This window comes from Salmo salar, chromosome 16, assembly GCF_965601325.2.
Source record: "Salmo salar chromosome 16, fSalSal1, whole genome shotgun sequence".
Taxonomy (NCBI): domain Eukaryota; kingdom Metazoa; phylum Chordata; class Actinopteri; order Salmoniformes; family Salmonidae; genus Salmo; species Salmo salar.
In genome coordinates, this window is record NC_138306.1 from 33373494 (window position 1) to 33389229 (window position 15736).

General features: G+C 40.9%; 1 protein-coding gene and 1 long non-coding RNA gene across 2 annotated transcripts in view; both read left to right on the forward strand.

Annotated features, from left to right (window-relative positions):
- The window catches only part of LOC106573718 (copine-2), a 47381-nt gene that overhangs the window by 29751 nt on the left and 1894 nt on the right, over positions 1-15736 (forward strand). The window lies entirely within an intron of this gene.
- LOC123727809 (uncharacterized) lies at positions 6169-7391 on the forward strand. The gene is made up of 2 exons (XR_006759732.2): positions 6169-6818; positions 7089-7391. It is a non-coding gene; the product is annotated as an uncharacterized LOC123727809 (long non-coding RNA).

The window sequence follows — 15736 nt, forward strand, 5'->3', positions numbered from 1 at the left end:
TTGTTTCCCATGCTTGTCCAATGAACCATAAACAATTAATGAACCTGCACCTGTGGAACGGTTGTTAAGACACTAACAGCTTACAGACGGTAGGCAATTAAGGTCACAGTTATGAAAACTTAGGACACTAAAGAGGCGTTTCTACTGACTCTGAAAAACACCAAAAGAAAGATGCCCAGGGTCCCTGCTCATCTGCGTAAACATGCCTTAGGCATGATGCAAGGAGGCATGAGGACTGCAGATGTGGCCAGGGCAATAAATTGCAATGTCTGTACTGTGAGACGCCTATGACAGTGCTACAGGGAGACAGGACGGAGAGCTGATTGTCCTCGCAGTGGCAGACCATGTGTAACAACACCTGCACAGGATCGGTACATGCAAACATCACACCTGCGGGACAGGTACAGGATGACAACAACAACTGCCCAAGTTACACCAGGAACGCACAATCCCTCCATCAGTGATCAGACTGTCCGCAATAGGCTGAGAGAGGCTGGACTGAGGGCTTGTAGGCCTGTTGTAAGGCAGGTCGTCACCAGACATCACCGGCAACGACGTCGCCTATGGGCACAAACCCACCGTCGCTGGACCAGACAGGACTGGCAAAAAGTGCTCTTCACTGATGAGTCGCGGTTTTGTCTCACCAGGGGTGATGGTCGGATTCGCGTTTATCGTCAAAGGAATGAGCGTTACACCGAGGCCTGTACTCTGGAGCGGGATCGATTTGGAGGTGGAGAGTCCGCCATGGTCTGGGGCGGTGTGTCACAGCATTGTCAGACTGAGCTTGTTGTCATTGCAGGCAATCTCAAACCTGTGTGTTACAGAGAAGACATCCTCCTCCCTCATGTGGTACCCTTCCTGCAGGCTCGTCCTGACATGACTCTCCAGCATAACAATGCCACCAGCCATACTGCTCGTTCTGTGCGTGATTTCCTGCAAGACAGGAATGTCAGTGTTCTGCCATAGCCAGCAAAGAGCCCGGATCTCAATCCTATTGACCACGTCTGGGACCTGTTGGATTTGAGGTTGAGGGCTAGGGCCAGGGCCATTCCCCCCAGAAATGTCCGGGAACTTGCAGGTGCCTTGGTGGACAAGTGGAGTAACATCTCACAGCAAGAACTGGCAAAGCTGGTGCAGTCCATGAGGAGGAGATGCACTGCAGTACTTAATGTAGCTGGTGGCCTCACCAGATACTGACTGTTACTTTGATTTTGACCCCCCTTTGTTCAGGGCCACATTATTCCATTTCTGTTAGTCACATGTCTGTGGAACTTGTTCAGTTTATGTCTCAGTTGTTGAATCTTGTTATGTTCATACAAATATTTACACATGTTAAGTTTGCTTAAAATAAATGCAGTTGACAGTGAGAGGACATTTCTTTTTTTGCTCAGTTTATACATTAGTCTATTTGTTTTACCTGAGCAAAATCCCAAAACAAAGGATATATTAGCCTACTCTGTTGTTTATGTTTTTGTCATGGAGAACTTATTGGGCTCATTGCTTCAAAACATGGTTGAAAAAGAAATGCTGCCCTCATAGAATGGCATGCTTTGAGCACTACCGAAAAGTGCTATTTGCACAGTGGTGGAAAAAGTACCCAATTGTCATACTTGAGTAAAAGTATAGATACCTTAATCGTTAGCCAGTAAAATACTACTTGAGTAAAAGCCTAAAGGTATTTGGTTTTAAATATGCTTAAGTACCAAAAGTAACAGTATTTGCTAAAATATTCTTAAGTATTAAAAGTTAGAGTATAAATAATAAAAAATTCCTTATATTATAAATTCCTTATAGCAATGCAGATGGCAGCATTTTCTTGTTTTTAAAATGTCGGGATTGCCAGGGGCACACTCAAACACTCAGATATTATTTACAAAAGATGCATTTGTGTTTTGTGAGTCTGCCAGGCCAGAGGTAGTAGGGATGACCACGTGTTCTCTTGATAACTGTGTGAATTTAACAATTTTCCTGTCATGCTAAGCATTCAAAATGTAACGAGTACTTTTTGTTGTCATAGAAAATGTATGGCGTAAATAGTACAATATTTTCTTTAGGAATGTAATAAAGTAAAAGTAGTCAAAAATATAAATAGTAAAATAAAGTACAGATACCCCCAAAAACTAATACTTTAAAGTATTTTTACTTAAGTACTTTACACCACTGTATTTGTATAACGTGAAGAATTAATGCCATATGCTGCATTTGCTATACAGTAGGCCAATTGTTGACATTTTTGTTGGTGACACCATAGAATAGGAATTAGAATGGGTGACACTATGATATCTCGATAATTTGCAGCTGTTGAAGTCTATCAAAAGTGAGTTTAAGCATGTGTCCCAGTGGCGGCTGCTGATTGGCTGAAGACCCAGGGCGCGAGGGGCTTGGAGTTATCAACAAAGTAGCATGACAGAAATATGATGTCAAGTTTTCAAAACTACCAGTAGTTTCTTTGAGAATCTATAATGAATAAAGCGTTCTATGCATTTGAACAACAGTATAAATACACATCTTTCACTTTTGCATGTCAAAAAACGGATGACCACTGCTACACATGCTGCCACTGTTTTGAACAGATTAGATTATACTATTTAGAACGAGCAGCCAACTCACGGACAAACAAGTGCACCAGGGAGATTGCAACAAGCAGTATGAAGATGTAACAAGTGAAAACACATTATTTAACTGGGGATAGCTAGATAACATAATGTCACAAAGCATTATATGTTAGCTAGTTAAAGGTGCCATATGCATAAATCGCTCCACCATTTCCTAGTTTCTAAAATTCTAGTAGTTCACCTGATTTCAGTTTATGTGACAAAACAAGCAAGTATAGAAAATCATTGTACCATTAATCCGCTGTGAAATGTATTTTCAATAACCAAATATATTGTACTTTCAGCTGTTTGAAGTTGGTGTACAAACCAAAAGTAAAAGACGCAAAAGCTAACCTTAAGAACTGGAAGAATAGAAATAGCGCACATAGAATAGATCTGCCGCTTCTTAGACTTGCTTTCAATGAGAATGACAGATAACTCACATTTCTATGTGAATTTGGTCAGTCACCTAAAAATGTACATATTGCAGCTTTAACATTCATTCTGAAATACCTTCATATTTACAAGTTAGTCAGATATTAGTTTAGAAAAACTTGAAATTGGAGCTGGGAGCTAACTAGCTAGCTAGCTGCTTATCAAATTTAGATAACTAGTTAATTTGACCCAGAAAATTGACCAAACTATTTCTCAATGTTTCTTAAAATGTTTGTAGCTGGCTAATTAATTTGATCATGCTTTGTGATACACCTGGTTTTATGGTGTTTTAGTCCACACAACATTGCCTTGTCACCTACAATAGATCCTGATGAACAACATGGGGGGAAACAATTGGGCATTTCTGTCCTACCAGATCTGCATTGAGACGGTTCTAGCTAGTGTATCCCTCTGTCCTTCGACTGTTGTTGGAAGTAGTTGTCCGGTTTATCAGGTCCCAGGCTCCCATGACTGTTATGGTTATTTATTTACATGCTAATTACAATTAGCTTTTTGCTTTAGTGCCATCGGTACCTGATAGAGCAGATATAGTCTCACATGCAGTAAGCTGTCTGGCGCTAGCAGTGGCGATTTTAGCATGTGAATCTTGAGGGGGAAACCTCAACCAATTTTTTTAGATGCATGCCAGCAAATCCACTACACAACACAACACTAAACGATACATTAATTGCACTATAACAGTGACAAACGGTGCCCACAAACTGTTAGGATCTACATAAAGCTGTCCTGACAGCGGAGCTTTCCTTTCAGCACAATGGAGTAAATCCTTATCACTGCTACACCTGGTTATCAACGGAGCCTCATTTGCAGCAAAAAAGTTAATTCAGCCTCATTTACTCCCTCTTTAAAAAACATAGTTGACATGGCTGACTTGGTTTCTACTGACTCCTTGTGGGTTTGTGTAATTTGATAAAACTGCACTCTCCTTCAACAATAACTAATGTCGACATGAGTTTTGACTTTTGAACCATACACAAACTTTTTTACATTTATGTTCAGTAAATTCATAATGTTTATTCTTTTATCATTAACACTTAGCCATAAGTATAAGCAAGTGCAAGCAAACGAGCTGCGACAAGGTAGGCCTTCATTCAGCACTTTCAAAATGGACACAGACAGAAATTCAGATAGGTTTTAGTTCAGATAAATTCAGCAAGATGTTGAGGCCTTCACTTTACCCTTGTCACGTCCTGACCAGTAAAGGGGTTATTTGTTACTGTAATTTGGTCAGGACGTGGCAGGGGGGTGTTTGTTTTATGTGGTTCGGGGTTTGTTGGGATATGTGTTTATGTAGAGGGGTGTTTGTTTAGAGTATTAGGGGTTTTGGTTATGTTCTATGTTTTGTATTTCTATGACCTGTCTATGTTGTGTATTTCTTTGTGTTGGCCTGGTATGGCTCTCAATCAGGAACAGCTGTATATCGTTGTTGCTGATTGGGAGTCATACTTAGGTAGCCCTGTTTTCACATGTCCCTGGTGGGAAGTTGTTTTTGCACTGTTGTGTGTAGCCTGCATTACTGTTCGTTCGTTCGTTTTCTTGTTTTGTTTATTTAGTGTTCAATAAAAGTTTAACCTGTTTGGGATAGGGGCAGTATTTTCACGGCCGGATAAAAAACGTACCCGATTTAATCTGGTTATTACTGCTGCCCAGAAACTAGAATATGCATATAATTAGTAGATTTGGATAGAAATCACCCTAAAGTTTCTAAAACTGTTTGAATGGTGTCTGTGAGTATAACAGAACTCATATGGCAGGCCAAAACCTGAGAAGATTCTATATGGGAAGTGCCCTGTCTGACCATTTCTTGGCCTTCTGTAGCCTCTTAATCGAAAATACAGGATCTCTGCTGTAACGTGACATTTTCTAAGGCTTTCATTGGCTCTCAGAAGGCGCCAGAACGTTGAATGATAACTCTGCAGTCTCTGGGCGAAAAACAGTAGGGGTTTTGGAGAATGGTACTTCTGAGAACAATGACACTGGCGTGCGCGTGCATGTGACGACTCCATTTTCTTATTTCAGTGTTTGAACGGATACAACGTCTCCCGGTTGGAATATTATTGCTATTTTATGAGAAAAATCGCATAAAAATTGATTTTAAACAGCGTTTGACATGCTTCGAAGTACGGTAATGGAATATTTTGAATTTTTTTGTCACGAAACGCGCCAGCGCGTCACCCTTCGGATAGTGATTTGAACGCACGAACAAAACGGAGCTATTTGGATATAACTATGGATTATTTGGAACCAAAACAACATTGGGTGTTGAAGTAGAAGTCCTGGGAGTGCATTGTGACAAAGAACAGCAAAGGTAATCAAATTTTTCTTATAGTAAATCTGAGTTTGGTGAGTGCCAAACTTGGTGGGTGTCAAAATAGCTAGCCGTGATGGCCGGGCTATCTACTCAGAATATTGCAAAATGTGCTTTCACTGAAAAGCTATTTTAAAATCGGACACCACGATTGCATAAAGGAGTTCTTTATCTATAATTCTTAAAATAATTGTTATGTTTTTTGTCAACGTTTATCGTGAGTAATTTAGTAAATTCACCGGAAGTTTTCGGTGGGTATGCTAGTTCTGAACAAAACATGCTAATGTAAAAAGCTGGTTTTTGATATAAATATGAACTTGATTGAACAAAACATGCATGTATTGTATAACATAATGTCCTAGGAGTATCATCTGATGAAGATCATCAATGGTTAGTGCTGCATTTAGCTGTGGTTTTGGTTTTTGTGACATTATATGCTAGCTTGAAAAATGGGTGTGTGATTATTTCTGGCTGGGTATTCTCCTGACATAATCTAATGTTTTGCTTTCGTTGTAAAGCCTTTTTGAAATCGGAGAATGTGGTTAGATTAACGAGAGTCTTGTCTTTAAAATGGTGTAAAAAAGTCATATGTTTGAAAAATTGAACTTTTTGCATTTTTGAGGTATTTGTAATTCGCGCCACGCTATACCATTGGATATTGGTGAGGCATTCGTCTGTCCCTAACAGGTTAAAATGAGCACTCAACCCGCTGCGCCTTGGTCCACTTCATACGACGGCCGTTACAACCCTTCTTTAAGTCACCACAGAGAGAGAGAGAGAGAGAGAGAGAGAGAGAGAGAGAGAGATGTGGTTAGCTTAACATATTAAGTATTTTATTAGGCCTTTGTGGTCTAAAAGATAAAACAACCCTTGCAATATCAACTGGAATTATATGGGTCAATTACTGGACTTTCACTGGGAAACATGGTTGCGGACCCAACAACATTACAGTATCCCCTTGTTGTGGAGAAAAGCAATGAGCTAATTATAATACACAAAGTAAGCAAAACAAAGAAATGCATCATTCCAACATTGCCTAAAATGATTCATAAGTTACTAATGAGATAGACCTATATAAGCAATATAACAATTGAATCCTACAGACGAAGAACCGTATATGTGACATTTTTCAAAAAAACGAGATATACATGAAAAATCATTATTGGACACCCTTTTTCTATAGTGAACCGGTTTCACAAGCTTTCCACGCGCTAATTAACAATATGTTTAAATTTAAAGATAGGCTCTCGTGGAATAACCGTTTATGTGCACCACTCAGAATGGACGGACAAGCGCACAACTTTTCTGTTGCTGATGAAAATCACCGAAATGTGGGAAAGAAACGTAAAACAAAACTAAAAGAATGGAAAGACAGGCAAAGGAAGATCTTACGGGATGCGGGAAAACCCTATACAAATCGTAAGGGTCAAGAAAAAAATGGGAAAAGCTGTCCAAAAGAGGTATGTGGAAGAACCGTATATCAAACAATCAAGCTAGCTAGCTATAGAGTACAGTAACTAACATGTATGTTCTGGGTTGTCTAATTTGTAACTATAGAGAAAACATATTAGCTAAAGTTCGTTGGCTACTAACTTATACATTATCGTTACAAATGTTATTGCTAGATTATAGAAGAAACATAGCTAGCTACTTTTTGTCCATCCACCGGATGATTCGACATGGCTACAGTAGCTAGCTAGTTATATGTAACGTTACACTGTATCCTGCAGGGAAGAGCGTGTTCCACGACGTGCAGAAAGGATTGTGGAAAGTTGATTGATGAGCGCAAGCTGCATCTGTTCAACAGTTTCTACACTGTCCCATACGAGAAACAACCAGCAAAACCATTCAAGGTGATGAGGATGCAATGTGAAGACTTCAGTCACCTCCCAGATTCTGTTCTCAAGCGACCAGCTGGACTACAGATCACTTCAGTGAGGTGGTTAAAAGTCACATGTATTGCACAGAGAATAGTTTACTAACATCCCATCAACATGCAACATGTTGTTCTAACAATAAAATATCCTAATGATTCCTTTTTTTTATTCATTACAATATACATCTCTGTCACCACATTTAGCATCAACTCTAAGCAGTTAATACTTATTTACTGCTGTCACCTCAGTACAGAAGGACGTTTCTTGCCTTTAGCATGGGTTTAACGCAATTCAAAACTTAATTGCAGATCATAGTGTTAAACGCAAAGAGAATGGTTTTCTGAACGTTTTGTAATATTGACCTTAGGGACCTGCATAATGGACATGCATATTGGCACATCACATTGATCCATATTTGATATGTACAAGTTGTACTTCTTTTGATTGAATTTAATTGTATTCTATTTTTGTAGTTATTCTATGGTATGTTCACATTGAGGGCTTCATTTTAAATGAGACTAAGATTTCATGACTCAACTTTTAAGAAAAGTCATCGGTGCTAAAGTTGATAGAGCACCTTTAAATGAACCTCCATTAAATGAATTAACTACATATTGCATTTAAGTTATTTACATGAAGGGCATCTGTACTTGAAAGTACTTAAAACATCATATCAGGTATTAAAAAAGGACATCTTACAAGTGTCATGCAAAATGTCACATATAGTGTTCTTCCACAAACTGAAATCATCACTGGAGATATACTGTTCTTCCACATTCTAAAAATTAAAACGGCAATAAAAAAAGTATTTTTTGAAATAACAAAAAAATATCAATTGTTGTTGGAAGATATGAGTATGGTGAAATATTTGTCAACCATAAAACACCCAATGTGGTACACACAATGAATAATATAAAAATAACTGATTATCTTAAAATGGAAAAATTGTCACATATATGGTTCTTCGTCTGTAGGATTCAATTGAGATGTACAAACTATAGCATAATGGAACGAATTAGCGAGCTAAAACGGACGATATGCCTATTTGTTCAGCACTTTTGAAATGGACAGCGACATAATACAGAACATGGGCCGTTGTTACCGTATTCTCCCTGTACACCAAGTCAGAAACGTAGGATAAATAACGGGGGCGTATAAGCAGACAATGAAAACCTTTACAATATTCGATGATGACATTTCTCTAAAACTGGCTATAGGCTACATGTGCACCACCAATTCAGAACAGTATAGGCTAAGTTCTGAGGGGGAGAGAGACCAAATGAGACACAGGGGCTACTTACAGCTTACTACATAACATACACTTAGTATTACTTTTTTAGCTACTGTATACACATACTATACAGTGAGGGAAAAAAGTATTTGATCCCCTGCTGATTTTGTACGTTTGCCCACTGACAAAGAAATGCTCAGTCTAAAATTTTAATGGTAGGTTTATTTGAACAGTGAGAGACAGAAAAACAACAAAAAAATCCAGAAGAACGCATGTCAAAAATGTTATAAATTGATTTGCATTTTAATGAGGGAAATAAGTAATTGACCCCTCTGCAAAACATGACTTAATACTTGGTGGCAAAACCTTGTTGGCAATCACAGAGGTCAGACGTTTCTTGTAGTTGGCCACCAGGTTTGCACACATCTCAGGAGGGATTTTGTCCCACTCCTCTTTGCAGATCTTCTCCAAGTCATTAAGGTTTTGAGGCTGACGTTTGGCAACTCGAACCTTCAGCTCCCTCCACAGATTTTCTATGGGAGTAGGGTCTGGAGACTGGCTAGGCCACTCCAGGACCTTAATGTGCTTCTTCTTGAGCCACTCCTTTGTTGCCTTGGCCGTGTGTTTTGGGTCATTGTCATGCTGGAATACCCATCCACAACCCATTTTCAATGCCCTGGCTGAGGGAAGGAGGTTCTCACCCAAGATTTGACGGTACATGGCCCCGTCCATCGTCCCTTTGATGCGGTGAAGTTGTCCTGTCCGCTTAGCAGGAAAACACCCCCAAAGCATAATGTTTCCACCTCCATGTTTGACGGTGGGGATGGTGTTCTTGGGGTCATCGGCAGCATTTCTCCTCCTCCAAACACGGCGAGTTGAGTTGATGCCAAAGAGCTCCATTTTGGTCTCATCTGACCACAACACTTTCACCCAGTTGTCCTCTGAATCATTCAGATGTTCATTGGCAAACTTCAGACGAGCATGTATATGTGCTTTCTTGAGCAGGGGGACCTTGCGGGCGCTGCAGGATTTCAGTCCTTCATGGCGTAGTGTGTTACCAATTGTTTTCTTGGTGACTATGGTCCCAGCTGCCTTGAGATCATTGACAAGATCCTCCCGTGTAGTTCTGGGCTGATTCCTCACCATTCTCATGATCATTGCAACTCCACGAGGTGAGATCTTGCATGGAGCCCCAGGCCGAGGGATATTGACAGTTCTTTTGTGTTTCTTCCATTTGCGAATAATCACACCAAATGTTGTCACCTTCTCACCAAGCAAGCATCTTGTCCCTGACATCCTTGGAGAGCTCTTTGGTCTTGGCCATGGTGGAGAGTTTGGAATCTGATTGATTGATTGCTTCTGTGGACAGGTGTCTTTTATAGAGGTAACAAGCTGAGATTAGGAGCACTCCCTTTAAGAGTGTGCTCCTAATCTCAGCTCGGTACCTGTATAAAAGACACCTGGGAGCCAGAAATCTTTCTGATTGAGAGGGGGTCAAATACTTATTTCCCTCATTAAAATGCAAATCAATTTATAACATTTATCACGTTTTTTTCTGGATTTCTTTGTTGTTATTCTGTCTCTCACTGTTGAAATAAACCTACCATTAAAATTATAGGATGATCATTTCTTTGTCAGTGGGCAAACGTACAAAATCAGCAGGGGATCAAATACTTTTTTCCCCACCATGTATATACAAAAATATATGGACACCCTTTCAAGTTAGTGGATTTTGATATTTCAGCCACACCCGTTGCTGACAGGTGTACAAAACTGAGCACACAGCCATGCAATCTCCATAGACAAACATTGGCAGTAGAATGGCCTTACTGAAGAGCTCAGTGACTTTCAACGTGACACCGTCATAGGATGTCATTTTTCCAATAAGTCAGTTCATCAAGTTTCTGCCCTGCTAGAGCTGCCCCAGTCAACTGTAGGTGCTGTTATTGTGAAGTGGAAACGTCTAGGAGCAACAACGCCTCAGCCGCGAAGTGATAGGCCACTCAAGCTCACAGAACGGGACCATTGAGCACTCAAGCGCCTAGCACGTAAAAATTGTCTATCCTCGGTTGCAACACTCACTAATGAGTTCCAAACGGCAATGTCAGCACAATAATTGTTTGTCAGGAGCTTCATGAAATGGGTTTCCATGGCCAAGCAGCCACACACAAGCCTAAGATCACCATGTACAACACCAAGCATCGGCTGGAGTGGTGTAAAGCTCACCATCATTGGACTCTGGAGCAGTGGAAACACGTTATCTGGAGGGATGAATCACGCTTCACCATCTGGCAGTCCGGCAGACAAATCTGGGTTTGGCGGATGCCAGGAGAACACTACCTGCTTCAATGCATAGTGCCAACTATAAAGTTTGGTGGTGGAGGAATAATGGTCTGGGGCTGTTCTTCATGGTTTGGGCAAGGCCCCTTAGTTCCAGTGAAGATAAATGTTAACGCTACAGCATACAATGACATTCTAGACTATTCTGTGCTTCCAGCTTTGGGGAAATAGTTTGGGTAATGCCCTTTCCTGTTTCAGCATGACAATGCCCCCTTGCACAAAGCGAGGTCCATACATAAACAGTTTGTTGAGATCGGTGTGCCTAATCGCCCCCGCCTAAAGTCCCCGCAGAAATGGTACAACATCTAGTGGAAAGCCTTCCCAGAAGAGCGGAGGCTGTTATAGCAGCAAAAAGGGGACTAACTCCAGATTTAATCCCATGATTTTGGAATGAGATGTTCGACGAGCAGGTGTCCACATACTTTTGGTCATGTAGTGTATCTCCATGGAATATTACATAATTTATGCAGCAGCATACAAGACAGAGGCCTATTTTTGGACTCCTCGTTGTTGTGCTGTGCTCACTTGAACAGGAAGGGGGCGCGGCGGTCCTTCTTGTGGGCAAACTTTGTCATCAAAATCTGGCATTCTCTGGATTTATGGTGCTTTCAAGACAACTGGTAACTCTGCAAAAAAACAAGGTTGAATCATGGTCGGAAAGTCGGAGCTCTAGAATGAGACCCGAGTTCTTGACTTGGAATTCCGAGTTGGATGACCATTCAAAACGTATTTTCCCAGTTGTCTTGAACGCACTGAAGTCAGAAATGTCTAATTTACGAGTTCCCAGTTGTTCTGAACGAGGCATGAGTCATGCTGGATTGAACCTTTTCTGGCCCATGATGTTGCGTGAGAATTTGTATCCTTTTAAGCTTGAAAAAGAGACCCTTTCAGACAGACGTTTTAAATCCTTAAACCCAGACTTGGATTCCCGACTTGTTGTATAATGTTTATGTCCAATGGCCAATGAGCACCGATACGTTTTATCTATAATTTCTCTTCATTATTTCTCTTCATATGACAAGGACTGAAAAGGATTTACCAGTAGATTGTCAACATGATTCATGATTTAAAAATAATATATATTATTCACCTTTATTTAACCAGGTAGGCTAGTTGAGAACAAGTTCTCATTTGCAACTGCGAACTGGCCAAGATAAAGCGTAGCAATTCGACACATTCAACAACACAGAGTTACACATGGAATAAACAAAACATACAGTCAATAATACAGTAGAACAAAAGAAAACAAAAAGTCTATATACAGTGAGTGCAAATTAGGTAAGTTAAGGCAATAAATAGGCCATGGTGGCGAAGTAATTACAATATAGCAATTAAACACTGGAATGGTAGATGTGCAGAAGATTAATGTGCAAGTAGAGATACTGAGGTGCAAAGGAGCAAGACAAATAAATAAATACAGTATGGGGATGAGGTAGGTAGATAGATGGGCTGTTTACAGATGGGCTATGTACAGGTGCAGTGATCTTTGAGCTGCTCTGACAGCTGGTGCTTAAAGCTAGTGAGGGAGATATGAGTCTCCAGCTTCAGAGATTTTTGCAGTTCGTTCCAGTCATTGGCAGCAGAGAACTGGATGGAAAGGCAGCCAAAGGAGGAATTGGCTTTGGGGGTGACCAGTGAGATATACCTGCTGGAGCGCATGCTACAAGTGGGTGCTGCTATGGTGACCAGTGAGCTGAGATAAGGCGAGGCTTTACCTAGCAGAGACTTGTAGATAACCTGTAGTCAGTGGGTTTGGCGACGAGTATGAAGCGAGGGCCAACCAGCGAGAGCGTACAGGTTGCAGTGGTGGGTAGTGTATGGGGCTTTGGTGACAAAACGGATGGCACTGTGATAGACTGCATCCAGTTTGTTGAGTAGAGTGTTGGAGGCTATTTTATAGATGACATCACCGAAGTCGAGGATCGGTAGGATGGTCAGTTTTACGAGGGTGTGTTTGGCAGCATGAGTGAAGGATGCTTTGTTGCGATATAGGAAGCCGATTCTAGATTTAATTTTGGATTGGAGATGCTTAATGTGAGTCTAGAAGGAGAGTTTACAGTCTAACCAGACACCCAGGTTTTTGAAGTTGTCCACGTATTCTAAGTCAGAGCCGTCCAGAGTAGTGATGCTGGACGGGCGAGCAGGTGTGGGCAGTGATTGATTGAATAGCATGCACTTAGTTTTACTTGTGTTTAAGAGCAGTTGGAGGCCACGGAAGGAGAGTTGTATGTCATTGAAGCTCGTCTGGAGGTTAGTTAACACAGTGTCCAAAGAGGGGCCAGAAGTATACAGAATGGTGTCGTCTGCGTAGAGGTGGATCAGAGAATCACCAGCAGCAAGAGCAACATCATTGATTGATGATGATGACTGCTAGCTAAGATTTTGAAAGTATGTTGACATGATCAGTCCAATCAAAGCCATGATAGATATAACATGATTTGATGTCATTTATCTGTGGCCAATGACCTTGAGCCTTCTTGGATGGGCACTTCTAATGTAAATCTGTGGCTGCACCCAAGGGGGCTTGAACTGCCTAGCTCTACTTGAAGATTCTGTGGTGACGTTGTGTCCCCATGAGTGACAGAACACTGAGCCAATCACGGCACAACTAGAGAAGATTACCAACGTCTTAGCGGTGTGCTTTTGCTGGCTGCCCCTCCACTACAGAAAGCACTGTTCTAGGCTGAAACACTTGCATTTTGGAGCTGCCTTACTCAAGAGACCATGTTTGTATGCAGCTTTATTAACTCAAGGATGATAAAAAATGTTTTACATTGTTTGCAAACTGATATGTAACACAAATGAATGCCAAAATAAAATGCAAAATAGTCAAATTATTAAAAATAAATAAATGCTAAACAGGTAGGGCTCAAAACCTGAATGACAGGTCACCACTGGGCAGGAGAGACTCATTGGGAGGAGGGGACTAGAGAATACCCAGAAGTTCTGACTGAATGCACATTTGAGCGCCCCAGGACCATCCATTTACTTTGTGCTGTTAAAATGTATGCTATGAAATCCTGCAATTTACATTGAGGCAGTTCACCCTCATAGCAAATGGCTGGCAAAGCAATCCAAGCAATGTTTGCATTGCCTATTCGCTCATGGAGCTGCCTGGCAGTGACTGAGGGACAGAGTATTAAGTAACTGAACGGCTTGTTTTGAACAATATATTTTTTTAACAGGAAAATGTACACTTTTACTGCACTTTTATGAGCATTTAATACATAATCCTTGAATCATATAATCTATACATATTTTTATTTTATAAATTCAAAGAAAGACCAAAAATTGGGACCAATCACAAGTGGGGTACCACCCTTAACGCCCTAATGGGTGGGCCACCGCTGATCGTTCCATTAGGCCTTTGGATTATTTTGTTAATCAGCATGAATTAGATTGAGAAATAAAAGCTCTACTCATGGGTCTTCTTAAATTAAACTTGTTTTTGACGGTATGTGTGGGGCATAATACCACAGAGGAGTTTACAAGGGAGGAACTCCCTCAAACTGTTATTCCAGTGGCTGGGATCTGCACACAGCTGTTGCAAGAGCGCATTTTTCACTGGCTGTCCAAAATCTAATTCAAGTTTATTGGTCGCGTACACAAATTTGCAGATGTTATCGCAGGTGCAGTGAAATGCTTGTGTTTCTAGCTCCAACAGGGCATTTATACCTAGCAATACAAAACAATACACACATAATCTAAAAAGTTAAAAGAAAGATATTAAGAAATATCAGAACAAGCAATATCAGACTCGAACTTAAAAGTAATCCGAAAGTATCTGTAATCTGATTGCAATATTTTAGTTTGTAACGTAATGGATTACAGTTACCGTTTTTTTTGTAATCAGTTACATGTAATGGCTTACATGCAATCCGTTACACCCCAACCCTGTTAGTGCATGTTTAGTGCGATTGAGAGTGAATGTGTGCGTTTGCATGTGTGAGCACACATGCATGTGCTTCTGTATGAACTTACAGTGTGTGTGTGCTTCTGTGTGTATTTTATGTGTGCGTGTTTGCAATGTGAAGAAGAGGATGAAAATAAGTCAGCCCCCCTTCTCTTCTTAGCCCAGTGCCCTTGATAAGTGTGAGGATGGTGGGGAGCTGTGACACACTGGCCCGAAGGGCTTGACGTCACAGCATCACATCAACCATGCCAGAAGGCCAGGAGAGTTAATCATGGCCTCCGAATGTGTGTATTCCACACTTAAAGCACTTATTACCAAGCAGTAATAGAGCTTTCTTTTACCCAGAGGGACATGTTTGTGTGGTCTGTTACACTGACAAATTAATTTGCATGGCCAGATATGGACAATAAAACAGAGTATTTTATGAACATAGGTCTAGTCCTCCCATTTGGATGATTACCAGGACTGGAAGGGAGGGTATTTGATGTCAGTCAGATTGCTTTGTTTCCTTTTACGAACAGAAAGAAGCAGTGGGTTGGAAGAAAGAGAGAGGCACTATTTGGGGGGGTGGGGGGTAAAATTGTGTTTATTTTAGTCTTTGTTATGCAAGGCATGTTTGAAGTACTCTACATAGATACAAGTTCTCTGTGTGAGTATGGAACGTGGGAACTGCTGAGGGTCTGTGTGTCAGTGGCTGTGTTCAGAGAGTCAGCTCGAGACCCTCTCATCCTGTACAAGTGCTGCTCTCTCCGACCCTCATGGTTTGGACCTGGCCATAATAAACCCACAGGACTGAATGAAGCTCAACAGACCATAGCTTTACACTGACTCACACCGTTGACCAGCACACATAGACATGCTTTTACTGCTTTTGTTCTGCGTACCACAGTATGATTCAGAAATCTGTGGATCCCTTAAGACCTGTAGAGCCTTTGACATTTATGCGTATGGGCCTGGGTCTTTCTTGGGCTCCAGTCAGTTAATTGTCCAGGTCATGTGTGAGATGGTTCAGTGTGA